We start from the raw sequence: 7,027 nt of genomic DNA, 5'->3' as shown, positions 1-7,027 counted from the left end.
GGAAGCCACTCTTCAGAGGAGGGAAGTGCCACAGGGCCTTGCCTGGTGGGGCGTGGGTTAAAAAAAAGGTGAATGTCTGTCCGTGTGTGAATAAATGAACAAAATGTGGTCTATCCGGGCTGTGGAATGCGATTCTGCCATAAAAAGAAAGGAATTTCTCATGCCTGCTACAACACGGACGAACCGTGAAAACATCACACTGAGCGAGAGAAGCCAGACATGAGCAGACAAATATCGTATTGTGTCCAGAATAGGTAAATCCATAGAGACAGGAAGTGTGTTAATGGTTGCCAGGAGCAACCATGGAGAGAAACTGCAGAACCATTACAGGGCTTCCTTTCAGGGTGACGAGAATGTTTTGGAACTGGATAGAGCAAGTGGTTGTACAACCTTGTGGATAATCAAAATGCCACTGAAGTGTTCCCTTTAAAATGGTGAACTTATGTCAGGTGAATGTCAGCTAAGTTTAAAAACGGAAAAGGTGGAGCCCCAGAGCAAACAGCAGGCTGGGAGCGTCTCTGAATTGGCAGAGCCGCAGCTGTCTGGGACAGACTCCAGTGGCTGATTTCACAGGCGGCGGTTCCAGCTCTGTCGGGGATTCGCTAGCCGGTCTAGCATCCGAGTCCTGCCGCTGGTGGACCTCCGAACATACCTGCTCACCTGCCACCAGGTGGGCACTGCTGTGGGTGCCCCTAGCTTTGCCGACGAGCCAAGCTCTGTTTCAAGCACATGGAAAAAGTTCTACAAATGATATCACAAATATCCATGACCCCACTATGGATTTAAACAAGCCTTAGAATTTTCATTAGATAGCTGACTCCTTTTTGTTATCTTGAATTGTGTTCCCTCCCTCTCTGCCCAGAGGTAACCACTAGGCTTTATATACATATTTCTGCAGGACATATTGCATACAGTTTGCCATTTTAACCATTTTTAAGTGTACTGTTCAGTATTATTAATTACATCCACAATAATTGTGCTGCCCTTACCATCAACCATCACCCAAATTTTCCCATCACCTCAATCTGAAACTCTGCACCCATTAAGCAACAGTCCCCCAATCCTCCTTCTCCCAGCCCCAGTAACCTCAAGTCTACTTTCTGTCTCTGAATTTGCTGGGCATTTAAAAAAATAATTTGCAACGTATGTATGTGTCTGCATACCTTATGCAGTTTTTTCACGTTTTAAAGTGTACGTAAACAGTATCACGCTTTACTCTCAACGTGTTTGTGTGATTTATCACAGGGATGGGTACAGGTTATATCCCTTCTTAACAGCCTTTGTGTGTTCAATCATATGAATGAGCCATGAGTGATTCACCCGGGCTCCTCTTGGACGGATCTGGGGTTGGTGCTAACTTTTTTGCATTGCCTCTGGGGCACATGTAGCAGTGGTTCCCATAGTCTCTTTAATAACTGTGGCATGTTTTTTTCCTTTGGGGATGAGATATAGGACCAGTCAGAGCTCTATGCCTCTTGAAGAGGTCTGTAGACTAGAAATGCTTGAAGATCACAGAGGATGAACAGTTGGCATTTAAGAAAAATGGAAAACGACCAGCAGGGAATCCTGACTCCATTAATAGTCCAATCCAAGGAGCAGGCAGCCAACACGTACTCACCGACAGGCTCAAGTTCGTTCTTGCAGGACCCCTTTGCTGGGGGGTGAGATCTGGGTCCTCTCTGTGGCCCAGGCGTCTCCAAAGCTCAGGGTCCAGAGTGGGGCCTCTCCTCTCTCTGCAGGTGGAGCTGGGCTGGGCAGGAACAGCCCGACTGACACCAACCTGGTGCCAAGGCGACTTGACAGCTATTTCAAACCTTGTGACTTGGTCCAAATCTCAAAGTTCGAGCACTAAAGATGAATGCAAAGGGGAAAAAAAAGGCAAACCTGATACAGGAAATAAATGTAACAGATCTTTGACCCTTTGCGGTTTACTCAGTGGCTACAGAACCTTCTTTGGGCTGGGAAACAGGCTTCCGAATGAACCAGGGCTTTGAACACGAGAGTAGTACCGAGAGTTGGCAGGCACGGCGGTTACCCAGCAGGCTGACACCAGCAGGTGGGGGCGGCAGGAAGGAGCCTCCCTGGGAGCCTTTGGAGGGACCCTGGTCCTGCCCCACCTGGGTTTTGGACTCCTGGTCTGGGAGGGACATATCCATGCTCGTTTCCAGGACCTTGTTACTGCTGCCCCAGGAAACTAGAAGATAACAAGCCCCAGAGATGGAGCTCTGCCTCCCCACCCTTCAGCCGTATGCACCCGATTCGTTCAGGGGATGATTCCACCGATGCTTGTGCGTCAGGGAGAAAGGGGATTGGGAACTGGCTGGGGTCTCCAAGGCTGAGCTGTCAGCACGGGAGGCCCCAGGCCCCTTCACCTGCACCAGAGGTGTGGGTACCTCTGGAGTCCCACCCCAGAACCAGGAAGCCTCTGGACCACCTACATCGTTCACAGTGTCCAATGCCAAATGAGAACATGGGCCCTTGTGTAAGACACACACACACTCACACATGCAGACCTTCAAAAGAGTGACCGCAGAGCATTAAACCAGACACAGGGCCCTGGGTGATGGCACAAGTCCTGCCCGTGTCGCTGGCTCTGCTCCGCAAAATTGAGGGCCCCCTAGGACCCCCAGTGTAGAGTTAATGCCTGAATTTCTACCTCACCCATGCAATTCCTCTGTGATTTTTAAAGTGTGGTTCTTTCAAGTGCAAAAACTCCTGGGCACTTTGGAGGGTGGGCTGGTCAATGAGATGGAGTGTAAGTGCTTGGGGGTTGGGGGGGCATGCCCCTACTTTGCTGCTCCCAAGTTGGCTGGCCCAAGGCCAGATGGGTCTGGAGTCAAGGGGCTCACTCTGCAGCCCCAGGGGAATCAGCACCAAGGTGCCCTGGCCAGAGGACCCTGACTGGCCAACTGCCCAAGGACCAAAGACCAGACAACAGGGCAAGGAATGGCCTTGCCCCACCTGGGGAAGGCGGCTGCCTGCGTTGGCCCAGCCCCTTCTGGGAAAGACAGGGTGGGGTGGCAGTGAGATCCCGTAAGCCCAGCCCCAGGGCCTGGTCAAGGCAGCCCAGTGTTCATTAAGGAATGGATGGATGGGCACACCTGGTGATGGAATATTAGTCAGCCACATAAACGAGTGAAGTACCAAACCATGCTACAATGTGGGCGAACCTCGAAAACATGATGCTGATGATGAAGTCAGACATAAAAGGCCACATATTGCATGATTCCATTTACATGGCACGTCCACATTGGGAAATCTACAGAGACAGAAAGTACAGAAGTGGCTGCTTAGGGCTGGAGGTGGGAATGCCGGGGGAACAGGGGTGATAGTTAAAGGGTAACAGTTTGGGGGTGAGGCAAACGTTCTAAAATGTGTTGTGGTGGAGAGTGCACGATGCTGTGAATATACCAAAAACCTTTGGCACATACACTTTAAGTGGCTGAATTGTATGGTGTGGGAATTACAACCCATTAAAGCTGTTAAAAATGAAAAAAGCAGATCCCAGCGCTGCGGTGACTGCGCGCTGCCCCTGCCTTGGCCCCTGTTTCCCAGCACCTGTAGGAGGAGGTTGTGGGGCCAGGAGCTGCAACCCCCCTCGGCCCCCTGAGGCTAGCACCAAGCCCCCCAGCTGGGCCTCGGTTACGGCCAAGCCCCTGGGTACCTGGCACCCCAGCCTACCTCGGCTTCTACCACCCTCTGCTGAGGGCGAGCTGTGGTTCTGTCTATTCCATCCCATGTCCTCACGCCCTGTACCCCTCACTGACCCCAAGACCCCCCAGACTGCCTCCCTGTGGGCGCAGAGGCATCTGAGGCCCCCACGGCCCCTGCGTGGATATCAGCCACGGGAGGGTAGCCCCCTCCCACCACGAGAAGCTCAAAGACCCCGGGGCCAAAGTTAACTCAGAACAGTTCAAACATTAAAGCCTGGGCGGGGCAGACTCAGAGACTCACTCTCCCCCCCAATTCCTGGCAAAATGAACCAGAATTTTTTTTAATTTAAGGAAAAGAGCAACAGCCACGGAATGAGGGAAGGTAAACAAATATCAGCCAGAAACTGGAAACAGGCAGGCAAGCCTGGGGATCGACGGAAGGAGGGGAATGGGGGCCAGGTGCCAGCCCATGGCAGTGCCAGGGAAGGGGGGGGCCCTTCCCCAGGAGCCTCCTACAGTTGCCCATCAGAAGAGAAAGAAACTCTGGAAACAAGGAAATCCCCCGGAACTCCCCAGTGCGGGGCGGAGGGTGGAAGGGACTGGGGGCCGCCCGTCCCTGGGGCGAAGGAGCACAGAAGGCACCTAACTGCAGCCCTGAGAGGAGACAGCGGGGGCATCGGGCTCTAACTCAGAGCCAAGATTTCCCACCCTCGACGAAGTGAGAAATAACGTAGGTAGCAGACGGCTGGGGAGGTGGGACAGGAGTGGACGGGAACGGATGCCATCTGGAATGGAAACCTGTCCATCTTAAAGACTGTCTCTGACTTTTTCTGGTTTCCACAGGCTCTTTTTCAAATTTGTGGGGATTTTTAGGAACTAGCGGTTCTCGTGGTAGAGAAACATTTGTATTGCATTTAGCAGTTCCAACATTTTTTTTCCTTCTGTTAAATCCAAGTAAAATTTAATACTTTTTAGTTTTAAATTATGTAGGTCACGATTCCATTTTATAAAATGATGTTGGTCTGTCTCTCTAGCTGTCTCTCAATCTTTATGCCTCTACTTACCAATCCATCCAGCGGTCCAATCTGTCTGTCTGTCCTTGAGTGTGTATGCATGTGTGCATATGAGAGACAGAGAGAAAAGTGAGGAAGAAAGAGAGGGGAAAGGGAAAGAGAGGGAGAGAGAGGAGAGAAGGGGCAGAGAGAGGAGGAGAAAGAGGGAGGGAAAGAGAGCGAGAGAAATCCTCAGATGGTTTTCACTAATGTTAGTGGAGGGGAATTCTAAGAATCTGTTACTTTATTTTGCTTGGTATTGAACTTTTTAGAATGAGCAAGTGTGGGTTTGATTAAAAAAATTCATTACTTTTAATGAGTGGATTGACAGAGAAAGAAATGGGCCTCACGCTAGAAGCATTTGTGCTGGGGAAGGTGCCCGTAAACTGGGACAGCTCTGGCTTATGTCTCTGGTGGGGGTGTAATAATTCTCAGCATCCCTCTTTCTCTCCCTCAAGTGCTGCAGTTTGGGTGACAAATTACAGGTGGAAAGGAGATGCCAGCCCAGAGCCACAGCCTTGCCAGCTGCAGAGGGAACCCCTCATCCCTGGAAGGGGCGTGGGAGAGGGTGGGGCAAACCAGAGCATGACTGGGGTTGGCTGAAGTGGAAGGTTCTGGAAAAGCCCCTGGGAGGGGCAAGGAAGATTTGGTTGGGCCAGGGCCATCATATGGAGGGTAACTTTCTCACTTTCCATTCTATAAAGGAGAGCATCGTCATAAACTCCTTACCGTCTAAACACTGACTTGACAAGTGCTAAACCTGAGAGCCTAGAGGATCCAAGGCAGATGGAACCCAAGGGCGGCCCTGAACTGTGACCCCTAAGGCTGTCCTTTGACAGGGTCAATGGCTTATGATTAAGTTGGCCCCTGTTAATCACACAACAACTAGGGCCCACATATCATTATTGTTTTTAGCAAATTGTGTTCTGGAATGCTTGCTGATATTTTATTACTTAGAGACACGAGCATGAGGCTGAGACTCTGGGAGCTGCAGATTTTGGGGGTCTGCTGGTGCCTTCACTAGGCTGGGCCCAGGTGGTAACAGCCTGCTCTGGGAGGGTCTTCCAGTCCAACAGGACCCCCAGCCCTCCCAGCCTCTGGCCCCCTCTAGAACCTGGCCAGGTTAGAGGGGATCCCTGAGGGACTTTGTGGGGTGTGGCTCTCCATTAGGGATCTCCGGGCCAGGCTTTCCTCACGGTCGGACTACATTCAGTTTCAACTGGACAGACTCGTTGCCATGGCACCCCTCATTCTCGAGTCCTCCCATTCCCCGAGGGCCAAGGGGCAGGAGAGAAGGAGAGGGCACAGGTGTGTGCACATGCGTCTCACACACACACACACCCCACACACGCACACGCCACACACATCTCACCTATGCCGCACACACCTCACACACACCACACCTATACACACACACAATCACACGTCTCACACATCTCTCACACACACACACTACGCACATACCACACATACCCTTGCACACCCAAACATGTGCAAGATCCCAAAGAGGAAGAAGTGAGTTTGCGTTAGGGAAATTGGTGACCCAAGGATGCGTTCGGTGGGGCAGGAGTCCCCCAGCACTGGAAAGGGGTGTCCCCGCGTCCCCGGCTGTGCTGGCGCCGACCCCATGCCACTCGTCTGGCTCGCTTTCTGCCTGGACTGGGATGCACCCCCTCCCCTCCCTGCACCCTGGAGATGAGAAGAGAGTAAAGGAGGGACAACTCCCTTCGCCCACCGCAGCCGGTAACACAAGGCGCTCAGCGGCCAGAGAAGCCAGAAGGGCTGCTGTCTCCTCTGTCCCCTCTCCCTGCCTGGGGATAGCTCAGGGGGCCCATTCTGGATTCCCCACCCTCCCTCTACCATGCTGACCTGTTCTCCGTAGGGCAGGCTCCATACGCTTGCTGGCCCTGTCCTGGGGAAGCAGGGACAGGTGTGCTTTGGTCTCAGTTGACAGCGCTGCTCACAAGCAGCAGAAGAGCAGGTTTGTCAGGCCGGGCCCCGCCCACAGGGGCAGCACCTGCCACAGCCCCACGCAGCACCGGAGCACCCAATACATGCCCAAGCTGGGGGAGAGGTGCGCGGGACGCGCCTGTTAGGCCCAGGTCCCGCAGAGAGGGTGGTGACTGCGGGGACGGTGGAGGCTCTCGGGGCTGGGGGCCCGCTGTGCTTTGTGAACAGGCAACACTGGGGTCAATTCCAGTGCTGTTCCTTGGTTCTTGGGGTCAGTTATGGGACTCTTCAAACAATCCCAGTGAGTCCCTCTAGAATCAGCACCTGCTGCTCCCACTCCCAGTGGGACAGAAAGCGCAGCTCTAGGTCACA

This window comes from Tamandua tetradactyla, chromosome 6, assembly GCF_023851605.1.
Source record: "Tamandua tetradactyla isolate mTamTet1 chromosome 6, mTamTet1.pri, whole genome shotgun sequence".
NCBI classification, from domain to species: domain Eukaryota; kingdom Metazoa; phylum Chordata; class Mammalia; order Pilosa; family Myrmecophagidae; genus Tamandua; species Tamandua tetradactyla.
The sequence above is the reverse complement of the archived record's forward strand: the minus strand, read 5'-3'. Positions refer to the sequence as shown.